The 13414-nt window shown below is 39.8% G+C and overlaps 1 pseudogene; it reads right to left on the bottom strand.

Moving 5' to 3' along the window:
* Positions 1-10004: 10004 nt before the first annotated feature.
* On the bottom strand, positions 10005-10122 carry LOC114461340 (uncharacterized; annotated as a pseudogene).
* Positions 10123-13414: the final 3292 nt, after the last annotated feature.

Raw genomic sequence — 13414 nt, 5'->3', positions numbered from 1 at the left:
CCTGTGTGTCCTGTCCTGTGTGTCCTGTGTGTCTTGTGTGTCTTGTGTGTCCTGTGTGTCCTGTGTGTCTTGTGTGTCGTGTCCTGTGTGTCCTGTCCTGTGTGTCTTGTCCTGTGTGTCCTGTGTGTCCCAGCTTCTCCACAGTGTCTCTGAGCCCAGCCTCTCATCAACCCTCAGCTCTTTCTTTCCTAATCTCATCTGAACTGGGAGGAGGCAGAGCAGAGTGAGACGTAGCCAGGCTTTATTCTAACCCTCCCCTGGATTATTGCAGCATGCGGAACACACACACACACACACACACGCACGCACGCACGCACGCACGCACGCACGCACGCACACACACACACACACACACACACACACACACACACACACACACACACACACACACACACACACACACACACACACACAGTTCACAGGATGGTCAAATAAAACAAACTTGTTCTCCAAAGAAAATGCAAAGCTGATTTCTGCCTGTGAGAATCTATTCTCATAAAACACAGTAGATAATCTGTCACTAAAAGGCTGGTGACCTGAAGAATGTATAACATTAGCATAGCCTGAAGTGGGTTTTTTCTTCTCATCTGTAAATAATAATGTTCCTCCACTGCCTTACTATGTGCAATATTACCCCATCGCTTATTTCTATATTTTTTCTGTACTGTTATCTTGAGCAATATCTATTATTTTTATTTATTTATTTAAATTTTATTTTAGTTTTTTTTCCCTTAATTTTTCCTTTCTTTATTTCTATTTAGCTTTCTTGTTTTCTTGCTCTTTGTGTCTTTGGCTGCTGTGAACGTGTGAATTTCCACACTGTGGGATAAAAAAAACAGTATAATCTAATGTAATCTAATCTATCCATGTCAGTTATTAATCATGGTTATAGAAGCTTTTCACTGTGTGCCATCATACTGTCGCCATATTGGAGGTACTCAGCAGGTAAACAAAGCAGAGTCTGAACGTCGATCAATAGGGAAATAGTGAAGTATTGCCGTGTTTTTGGCTATACCAGTCTGTCCGACCGTGGAAAACATTTGGAGTTTTATAGACTGCAAAAAGTTATAACAAAACAGGGAGAACAACGTCAAACGTTATAAGAGGAAATGAGGCCCTTGTGGTTAGCGGAGCTAAACCAGGATCTACGAGGCAAAAATCTGGACAACATCTGAATTTGTTCGTCCCATTTCTTGTCAGGAAGTGAATTATTGATAGCAGCGGCTCTTATCTCATTTTCTAGTGTAATGATAAGAATATAATTCATATCAACCTAATGCATGTGGCATTAATGACCTAATGTACTGTACTCACATTTATTAGCCTGCACAGTTGTTAAAATGTAGAGCTAAAATGTGCTGTATTTCTCATTGAATTCCAGGTAAAAGGTTTGACCTTAACAAAAAGATGACCCAGATTGGGTTAGGGTTAGAACCAGGTAATTGACTATATCAGGATAAGCAATAGACGGAAGACTCTCCAGGTCGTCATTGATCCAAGAAAAGGGAGCCGACTCGTATGGATCTGCACCACCAATAAACCCTAATTTTCCTGTGGACCAAGTCCTTCCCAGTATGCCTTTGTATCTGCAAAGCATTTTGAGGAGCTTTTCTGTGGTTTCAGACATTTATCCATTGCAGTGTTTACCTACATGTGCCTCCAATATGGCCACGTAAAAACCCTCTATATGACAGGTGGATTTCTGATGCTCAGAGGTCACAGATTTCAGCTGCTCTGGAGCTGAATGAAGTATGATATAATAGAAACATATGATAAAGTTCATTCCACCAGTATGTAGAACTTGGATTGAAATATCTGAGGGATTAATATTCCAGGATGTTTTCATGGCAAGACATAAATATTACAAACATGAAATATTTGGCAGACCTAAGATGTATTTGAGTGTGTCACATTTTATCTCTAAACAGATTTTTATTTGATGGATTCCTCCTCATTAATCCACTAAACGAAATGCTAAATATTTCAATCACATTTTACTGAGAAAAGGCTTTGTTATGGCGAGTTACATGTTCACTAACACGCTGCAACACCTTGTAAATAACACACATCAGGGCACAACACAACAGGTTACAGCATGTCTTCTTACAGTGAGTGTGTGTTTACATGCTGACTCAGCATCCACAAGCAAAACTATCCAAAGTGAATATATATGGGAATGCTGGGACACCTACAGTGTGCTCTGTGACTGGATTTATACATGCAGAGGTGTAAAACGTACTGATATAGTACATCCTACTCAAGTAAAAGTACAGTTACTTGTTAATTGAACTCAAAGTAAAAGTTACATGAATTACATTCTAAAGAAAAGCAACAACATGATGGTAAAAATAAAATAAAAATCTCTTTAAACAGGACAAAACCTCCAGTCACAACCAGATAGATACGATACAAATTGGATTATGAACCACATTAAAATGAAAGTATCTCACATTGACCTGATGTATGCTTCTCAATAACTTTGAAATTCACCCCTCACCCCCCTTTCTTATGGATGTATCTTTAATACTAAGTCCCAGAACAAACCTCCTCACAGCACTGCTCTTTATCTCATCCATGAAATCCAATCCACATGGCTCTTTGGTACCATGGCCGTGCTTTGTCAGGGTGTGAAATTCACTTAGCACTAGAAGTCCCATTGAGGGGTCATTTGTCTCTATACTGTACTTATAAAGCCCACAGAAGGGTCATTTGACCTGAAGGCTTTTACCAAACACCTTCTCCTACGATGCAAACAGATGCTTTTGTTATGTAAACAAGGCCCCACAGGAGGAGGAGCCACTTTTTTTTTAGTTCTTGCTGAGGTTTATTGATGAGGTGTGTGTGACATGAGAAACAACAACTGAGATTTGTTTTTTGTTTGCTTTTATCATAGTTTAGGAAAACAGGAAAATAGTAAAAAATACAAGTAATAAAACAAATATTTACAATTTTAAAAAAGTATGCATTATTAGGTGTGAGTGTGTGTGTGTGCGTGTGTGTGTGTGTGTGTGTGTGTGTGTGTGTGTGCGTGCGTGCGTGCGTGCGTGCGTGCGTGTGTGCGTGTGTGTGTGTCATTTCAGCTCTCACTCCCTCACTCAGCATTGGTCAGAACATACCTGGCACTGCCATGGTATGTTCTTTCTACATTTGCCACATGTGTATTTGTAGCAGTCAACACATCGTACAGAGGCACTATTTTTCTTGCATCGATGGTTGACCTGACACTTTTTCATTTTCCCAGGACCAGGTGTGGGAGGTTGTTGAAGAAGAAGTTGCTCCTTGCATGCCTTCTTTGCACCCACATGAGAGTTAGCCAACTCTGTTGCAAGCTCCAACAGGAAGTCTATCCGTCTCTCCTGCCTCCCGGTGCATGTTTGATAAAGCACATATGGATTCAGTGCTGCCATGTCAATCATGTTGTAGAACACTGCGACTGGCCATCGCCATGTTCCTGTGCGCACACTGCACTCCTGCACCATCTGGTCCATCACATCTACGCCGCACTTTGTGGTGTTGTATTGGGTGATGGTGTTTGGCTTCCTTTTGGTGGTATCCTCAGTCTCAACCATGCTGTGCATGCTGCTGAGAACGTAGACGGTCTTCTTCCGTTTGGGCGCATACACTGTCAGTGTGGCACCAGTGGTTGAAAACACCTAATAAATAAGATAAATTGTTATTTTCACAGCACACACAATGACACACGGGGGTTGATGAAAAAAAGACTTGCAACATACCTGAGTGGTGAATTCAAGGTGGTCTGTTTGTCTAGTTGACAGAGGAATTTCCCTGCGAATCTTGTTAACTGTGTCAAGGATGGTGGTTTTCAGGCTAAGCAGTCGTTGTGCAAGTGAGAGCGATGTGAAGAAATTGTCGGTGGTGACAGCTCGGCCCTTGTTCATCAGCCTCATCACTACACTCTCTGACAGTCTCTCCCCACGAAGACGACTGGGGTCGACAAGATATGGGAGGATATTGCAGATGTACTTGGATTTCAAGTCGCAAGCCACCCAAAATTTGATCCTAAACTTGTCAGGTTTTGTTGCAATGTACTGCAGGAAACAGCAGTGAGTCTTTGACGGGAAAAGCTGTTCATCAATAGTGATGTGTCGACCAGGGTTGTAGGATGTGATGCAGTTGGTGACAAACGATCCCCACACATCAGGAATTGCAGCAAACTTATCGGTCTCCGCTCGCTCACTGCGCGTGAACATGTCATCAAAGCGTAGGTGTCGCATGATGTCTTGGAAGCGGTTTCGGGACATAGTTGCAATGATCCGTGGGTTTCCCAGGTTTGCTGACCAGCTGAAATGAATTCTTATTTGAGAGAAAGCTATAAGCTATTTCTATAAATATGCAAATTCGGACCATTTCACAACTGGCTGGTGACCCTACATGACAATGTGAGAAATGGTCAATCGAGTCCTCTGCTTGTTATAAATGAAAGATCCTCTCAAAACTCCCCTGTTTGTACACCTCTTTTTGTGCCACAGTCAGCCAATTGAGCAACAAACAAGTGAAATCTGCATTACAGTTGATGATACTCATATCCAATGTGAGAAGCAGTATTAGAGTTAGAGTTCCTCTGCTTCCTACTCTTGTATTTTCTCTATTTACTTTTATTGTTGATAGTTTTTTTTATTTATTTCCTTTTTTAACAACTGTAAAGTGTTATTGAAATGTGCTTGTAAATAAAATGTATTGTTATTATTGATAGTAAAGCTAGATTTTTGAGTGTGAAAAGTGAATTCTCACTTTGAAAAGGTACATTTATGAGGTACACCATTCTCTAACCAGGTTCATGATTATTTTTATTAAGATATTATTTTACAAATTTGAAGGAGGTGCACAAGATGGACAGGCCGATAAGTGAAACATCACTGTTTATCTGATTGATTTTTTAGCTTGTGTGCAGCATTATCTTTAGCAGCTAACTCATCATTTCTACAAATGCTGAAGTACTGAACCAGAGCGAGTGTGAAAAGGCTTGTAAGGTGTGAACAGTTCCTCTCCCCCTCCCTGCTGAATCCTCCAGCAATGGTCGCATTGCTTCATTTACAAAGGAAAGGATGCTGATTGTTGGTGTCAGTTTGAGCTGAGGGTCTTTTGACCCATTGCCGGGACTTATAGGAGGTCTGGAAAATCCCGGGACTTCAAGTGTTAAAGCGGACATATTAAAGATTAAAGATTAAAGATTAAATCGGGCTTTCGCCTTTAATTGGCCATGTAATGTTAGTACATTATTGGAATTTGTCTTCTGCACTTAACCCATCCCTGAGGAGCAGTCGGCAGCCATTTTGCGGCGCCTGGGGAGCAGTTCGGGGTTAAGGGACTTGCTCAACATCCCACAGTGACGGCCCCGGTGAGGCTTGAACCAGCAACCCTCCGATTACAAGCCCAGCGTCCTTAACCACTAGGCCACCACTCCACTTTTTTAGCCCTTAAATGCATTTTGTTGTATATTTAGAGTGGAAGAGTAAAAACACTTTATTATAGGGAGGATATAAAATGAGAGGACAGTGTCACACCTGGGTGAGGGAGAAGGGAACAAGGAAGTTAAGGTAGGAAAACGGGTAGTGTTACATCCAGGTGGGGTGGGAAGGGAACAGGGAGGAGGGAGTCAGGGTAGGAAATGGAAAGGATGGAGAAGAGTTGACTGCTTTAAAGTGAGAGTGAGATGGGATGTTATAGTTGTGCATATTGTGCTTATTGTGTTGTAAAATCTATTCAGTCAGTCTGGTGGCAAGTGTGGAGCTTAGGTATCATGGTGGTGGCCGTGAACAGAGGGAAGGAGTGAGTTGTTATACCTAAAACTGGTATTTTGGATCAATGTGTCTAAAGTTAAGCCCAGTACGAGTTTATCCCACAGCCCAAGACATACCAGTGCGTTCATGAACAATGTTTGTGCAAGAACCGCTCATCGAATCCCAACCGCTGCCCCGGACCCGAAGATACAGCCAGGCCAGCAGAAAGAGTGGGGGCCGAGAAGCCCCAGCCCACAACTGAGGAGCCCCCCAGATGCCCCCAAAATCCCAAGCCGAGAGGCAGCCACCGCCCCCCCCACATACACACCCGAGAAAGCCCCAAGGAGCCGAGGACCCAGCGCACCCCGCCACCAATCCCAAAACCCAAGGCCCCCGGCCAACAACCAACATTTTTATGAAGCAGAAATAGGTGTTCTGTATGTGATACCTTTTTATGTTTTTGTGTTGGTAAATAAAAACAAGTATCTATATTTTTTTTATATATTTTATTATATATTGGCCCGAGCACCACGAGCTGGCGAAGGGACGTTTGTTCTCGTAGTGACCGCACCACAAGGGAAGGGGCGGTGCCTATGCGAACGCCACATGCCCATCAGTGACCAGGGACCCTTTTCATGTCGTAGGCATGCCCCTGCGCTTTCCGAAAATGTATAATTCATGGTACTCAAAAGGGGGGAAACATTGTTATTGGGTTGGATTATTATTCTTTCTTTCTTTCCTCTTTATTTCCCGGTGTCGGAACCAACGAACCTACTTTTCACCCACTGAACCATTATGTAGAGTCTCAAAACAAAATTCAATTGTGCACTTTTCCAATTTTTGTCTATTTCCAATTTTATAAATGCAAAAAAATTGTGTGTGTGTGTGTGTGTGTGCTTTTGTGGAGTGAATTTCTCCCCGATGTGGTGTCTGTTCGATCTGAAACTTTTTTGACTGCTTGCACGAAGGTTGAGTGTGTGCATGCATTATTCTGGACTTATTTGGTGTTGCAAAATGTTTGTTTCAATTTTATTTAGCCCAGACGGCACATTCATGTTTACCCAGAAATGAAACCTATACAGCTTTTGACCTCAGTGTGGGGGGGGGGGCGCTAGCGTACCAATCTGTTCATTTACAACCTCTACTAATCAGTGGCGTGGCGACGTGTTTTCTGGTAGTGCACGTTCAGCCCTCGTGCGCGATTTCATGCACTTCCGTGAGAGGAGGAGGACTGGGTGGGATTATCAGAGTGGGGGCGGGATTTACGGTTCAAATTCAGCCATGTCCCTCTGTCATGGTTCAAGAATCAGGTAGTGCAGCTTTAAGTGTGTTGTAAAACATTTATTTTAATTTTGTTTTGAGATTATGACTCCCAATTTTGACTGCGTCGTGGTACTTCCGGGTTTGTTTTTTCTTCTTCTCTCAAGTCTCACGCATTGAGCGTGAGACACGGATTTCAACAACCTGTGACGGAGTATGTACATGCGCGTGGCTGATGCACATGCGTGTGTGAAAGAGAGAACCAACGAAGGAGATGGAGAGAGTCCCACACGGCAACCAGGAGGACAGGTAGCGAGTCTCACACAGGCACACACACACATCTCAAAACATGCCCTCACTACACAAGGTATTTATTATAAAAATATACTAAATGAGTAAAATAAAACAAAAAACTAAACAATATTTATACAAAAAAGTACACAACAGAAATGCACAAAATGACTCCAAAAATCATACATTATAGAAAAATACACCCAAACGACAACAAAAATATGAAATGAGTCAAAATACACAAAACTAAATATTTATACAAAAAATACACAAAATGACAACATAAATGCACAAAACTATACCAAAAAATGTACAAAAATACACAAAATGAATCACACTACAATGGCATCAAAAAACAATAATTATACAAAAAATGCACAAAAACACAACTGAAAGATACAATGAAAACACATGACTCGAAAAAACTACGTTACAGAAAAATACACCAAACAAAAATATATAAAAATGAGTAAAAAAAACAAATACATTTATGTCTCATATAATTAAACCAGGGAAATCGCATATGCTATTTTATTTTGCACCCATAAATATAGCCCTTTATATTACTACACCTCTTTGTATTTCCAACCTTCAAACACTTACTCATTTGGTCATAAATGACAACTTTACTTAAGCACCCACTATATGAATACATACTGTACTTCATTGTACTAGTAATAATAATAATAATAATAATAATAATAATAATAATAATAATAATAATAATAATAATAACAATAATAATAATAATAATAATAATAATAATAATAATAATAAAATATTAATGATAAAACAATACTACTACTACTACTACTAATAATAATAATCATAATAAATATTTCTCACATTAAATTCCCTTTTATGCCATTATTATTTTCCTATTAAATTTTTTTTGGAAGTACATTTTTTACTTCACCAGCCTAAAAAGGTGTGGATATGAACTCCTGAGAACTCTTTCTAGAAAGCAAATAAAATAAATTCTCAATCTAACATCTAAATGGCTAATTAGCACGCTCCTTAAACATGTTTTCAGTGGAAAAGAAGGTGGCAGCTGAAGGTTAATGGTGCTGTGTCTAACAGCAGCAGGTAGTTTCCAGAAACAAAGGGCCCAGATTAACTGGCCACCCCTTCATCCTCACTGCTCATTAAAAACTGTAATTGTGCTGACCCGACCATGACCTCTGCTCCAGTCTCTCCAACAGTGAATCAATGAGGCTTCAATCTGTCACCCAGCGACATGCATGGCTAGATATGCCCAATGCTTGGACAGAATAAAGACAACAGCGTTTGTTTCCATGTGTAAGAATGTTGTTTGGTTCCAGTTCTTTGCAGAGCCGTCCAAGACTGTGACCACAGAGAGACTCATACTGGGATACAGGGACGTTTGTTCTTGATCAAAGAAAATTGGTTTATTATCTGATAAACAGAGGAGATCTGATCTCAGAGATTATACATTTTATAATCCAGAACCTTTTACCCTGTGCAAATGTTATATGTTCTCTCTTTTTCCTCGAGCAGTCTATTTGCATTGACATTCCTCCTCATAACTGGAGTTTATTCATTTCTTGGGCAGACGTATTGATCAGTGGTTCTCAAACGTTTTTTAGCTCAAGTCCCCCCTTTGTCCAACTACTAAGTTTTGCTTAGAAAACTATTTAAAAACAACTATGGAGCATAATGATGGAATGAACAAGGGATAAGACACATTTTAAAGAATCTCGTTTTGTAAATAAATTAAAATAAACACTATTTAGTGCAGTTGTTCACAACCGTTTTTGGATTGTGACCTCATTTTGATATCAAGAATTTCTGGCGACCTCAAATACATTTTTTTTTTTTTTAAATTAGTTTTTTGATCATGTTTGAGCTCAGATTTTATTTTTTCATTTTTTTACTGCATTTTAGTTGAACTTTAGTTGAACTTGGCTCAAGTTCACCTTTCTCTTTTTCTGTATCCAAGTCCCGCCTTATGTCCGACAACAACGTTTTACTCAGAATTCTGTGAAAAAACAACTATAGATCATAATGATGGAATGAACAAGTAATAACACACATTTTAAAGAATATCAGGTTGTAAATAAGTGGAATAAAAAAGGATTTAGTGAGTCATGAATAGATTTATTTCTGTAGTTTTATCATTTACGGTCATCTCCCTCCTGATGTGGAACCATGAGACTGATCCCTGTATTTTCAGTTTATGTTCTATAATTTCTATTATTATTTGAGTATTTTGTTGTTGTTTTTGTGTGTTGCTATCGTTTAAATTATTTTTTATCTCAGTGTATGTGTGTTTTGGTGTTTTTTTACTTGTTTCTTAGGTCGTTTTTCTATGTTCACTTGTATTTTTGTGTATTTTGTTGTGATATTTTGGATTTTTCTTTCATTTAGTGGTGTCTTTGTTGTTGTTATAAAACCCCATATTTTTAAAGCTTTCATATGTTAATTTTCTTTTTTTTTTCTCTCTCAATAATGCATCAATTTTATATAGCGCTTTTTTGAATTAAGGGTTTATTCTTTCACTCCACACTTAGTGGTGGTAAACTACTATTGTAGCCACAGCTGCCCTGGGGCAGACTGACAGAAGCGAGGCTGCCAAAGTGCGCCATTGGCCCCTCCGACCACCAACAACACTCACTCACACACTACATTCATACTAAGCAATGTGCCTTGCCCAAGGACACAATGACAGATACCATTGGGGTGACTGCCACCCCACTGTGGCACCTGGAATTCTCAGTGGTCTCCCATCCACCTACTAACCAGGCCCAGACCTGCTCAGCTTCCGAGATCTAACGGGATCGGGCAATGACAGGCTGGTATGACCACAAGTACCCCCTGTAGTACCATTGCGTACCCCCATTTGAGAAACACTGAACTAGATTTATATTTCACAAATTGAAAGTATAGAATACAGTTGTCCAAGATGGTGGTGTGTTGTTTTAGTGAAAAAAAGAAGAATTTTAGAATTTAAAAAATCTATTTAGATGTTTCAGAAATTTCAGGCAACCCCACATGGGGTCCCAACCCCAAGGTTGAAAAACACTGATTTTGTTGCTCTTGAATAGATTTCTTTCTATCGTTATCATTTCGGGTCTTCTCACGCCTGGAGTGGGACCAACACTGACACTTTTTTTATTTGTCTCTCTCTATCATGTACCCCTGTAGTGCCATCGCGTACCCCCATTTGAGAAACACTGGTATAGATAATAAACAGACATAGACCTTCTCCCAGAGGAGTAAAGTCCACTTCCTCAGCTAATGAAAAAAATGAAACTAGCTCAGTACATGCACACAAAAACCACACTCTGTCTTTCACACTGGTTGTACTTTATACAAAACACATTCTTACACTGTAAACAACATCCAGTTAGCATACAGTTAGCATGCAGCCGAGCTAGTCCTGAAGCATTTCATCTCCATCTCCCCCGCGCACCAACCAAACACGAACATACCCCCATCACTACAGAAACACGAACAAGCACCAGAATTAATTCATCAGGAGTCATAAAAACCAGGCTTTCCAATTGTAGTTAATAGACTGTATAATTGATTATTGAGCTCTTGTGATTTTAACCAAAATGCAATAAACATTTCACAAAAACGTTACACGTTAACACGCTCGCCATACACATTAAAAAAGGCACAATATGTATATAACTTGAAAACACCACGCGATATTTATACACAGAATTTGTATTTTGTGCATGAGAAAAACAATGTCAAACTGTGGCCAATTGAGCAGAAGGATTGATGAAACATAGTAATAACTGGTAAATGTGTGGAATTTCACTGACACGCTTCAATGATCCTTCCCCCCGTTAACAGCAGTCTGCTCCTTTAATTACTGAACTGCTGTGATGTCATTTTCATTATTGTGTTTGCTTTTATGGTCCTCGGTAAGATTTTCCTGTCTCAACACAGAGACACTGATGTCATGGCTCTTACACAGATTGAAACACAAGCTGTCCTGTAAAACTCACTGATCTTTTGAACAAAATGTCATCTTTGCCTTTTTCAGCTCACTCAACGCTGACATGCTGTCTTTTTCTTACTTTAATCATGTTTCTACCTCAGATGAACAGAAGAATTGCTGGACTGAGCTATAGTAATCCTGTCATGTGTAATATATCATTTACAGTTCACCTCAGCTGGGCCAACCACAACAATTGCAAAATATTCGTTATGAAACAGCTCTGCACAAAAATGAGAGCAAACTCCATGATAGAAACTTTCATTTGTTGGATTACAACATGGATTAAACATTGGCAAACCTTTATTCTGGAATGTTTCAGATCATCTGAATAACATTCGAACCAATACATACTTGTAGAGACAAACTTTCTTATACAAACGCACTCATTGCACCACATAAACATCATTAAATATACCGACACAATAATGGTAAGAAACATGGGGTGTGCGGCCACATCAAGGATGAAAAAAATAAATAAATCGTACATCCACTGCATGGAACCAGAACAAAGAAGCATAGCCACTAGCCAGAAAATAGTTAAAAATACTCAGCCCTTGAATGGAGAATTTAATTTGAAACACCCCTCAGTTAAAAAGAGGAAATTTCTTCTTACAACAGAGTAACTAAATCCAAGGTTTTGGCTCATGTGCTACAATAGGGAGAAATTCTAAATAATGTCTTGAATATGGGCGGGGCTTCTTGAGGACCCAGTCTATACTATAAAATCTTTTCAAAAAATGTATGCAATGCTAACTACTAGACCTGCAACTAATGATTATTTTCATAATTGATCTGTCAATACATTTTTCAATGAATCAGAGATTTTTTTTAAAAAAAACACACTTTACCTAAAAAGCACATTTTAAACCCTGCTTAAGCTCATTAAACTCAAATAAAAGTGTCTCATGCACAAAAACGCTCGTGCAAGCAAGTCACACACAAACACTGGCCACACGCACACCTACAAACACTCTGCACGCACACACAAACATTGCACGCACACACACACTGCACACACACGCGCACAAACACTCGGGGCGCACACTAACACTGTACGCACACACGCACAAACACTTGTGGTGAGCGCACACAAACACAAACATTGCGCGCACACAAACACTGCACACACACACACACTGCACACACACACGCACAAACATTCATGGTGCGCACACACATTAACACTGCACGCACACACACACTGCACACACACACGCACAAACACTCGTGGTGCGCGCACACATTAACACTGCACGCACACACGCACAAACATTATTGTGCGAGCACAAACACTCTGGGCGCACACTAACACTCTGGGCGCACACTAACACTGTACGCACACACACACAAACACTTGTGGTGAGCGCACACAAACACAAACACTCTGCGCGCCCACAAACACTGCTCGCACACACGAGCAGACATTCGTGATGCGCGTGCACACAAACACTTGTGGTACGCGCACATACAAACGGCTCTGCATCATGGTCAGTGACACATAAATCTTACGAAAAACAAATTGATAATGAAATTTGTTGCCAATGCTCTTAATAGTCGATTTTATCGATTTGAATATAGTACAGAAAAACCAATTGGTTTTGTATCGTGCACGTTTGCCATACTCGCTCGCCAAAGTCTGTGGGGCGGTTTCCTAACACTTGATTGGTACCTGACACATCAAGTCGAGCTATCAATCAATCCCTGACAATTGATTGAGGCAGAGCTAGTAAACATTATTCTGATACACTGGGTGGTGCTCTACATTCTGTAGTTTGGTTTTGTTCTATATTCCTGCTTCTACATTCTCAGCTCGGTCTAAAATCTCTCTCATCAACTCCCTAGAAAGTTCATGCACATCCTCCATATAGGAAAGAGTGAAGACCAAAGCAATGGATTTGGTTGGATTGACGTTAACGCCGCCCCCACAGACCTTGACAAGCAAGTTTGATAGATACAATTAATTCATGAAGTGCTGCAAAACCAAACCATGAAATACATAAATAAATAGTGAAATATTTATACTTCATACTTTTCAGAATGAAAAGTAAAATATATTTAATTAATTATTGACACTTTATTTAACCAATGAACAGTGTATTTATTTATTTAAAGGTAGGGTAGACGATTTTCAAAAGCGAGCATGATTTTG

This window comes from Gouania willdenowi, chromosome 3 (genome assembly GCF_900634775.1).
Source record: "Gouania willdenowi chromosome 3, fGouWil2.1, whole genome shotgun sequence".
In the NCBI taxonomy this organism is placed as follows: domain Eukaryota; kingdom Metazoa; phylum Chordata; class Actinopteri; order Blenniiformes; family Gobiesocidae; genus Gouania; species Gouania willdenowi.
Note: the sequence above shows the minus strand (reverse complement) of the source record. Positions and strands in the feature narration are given on the sequence as shown.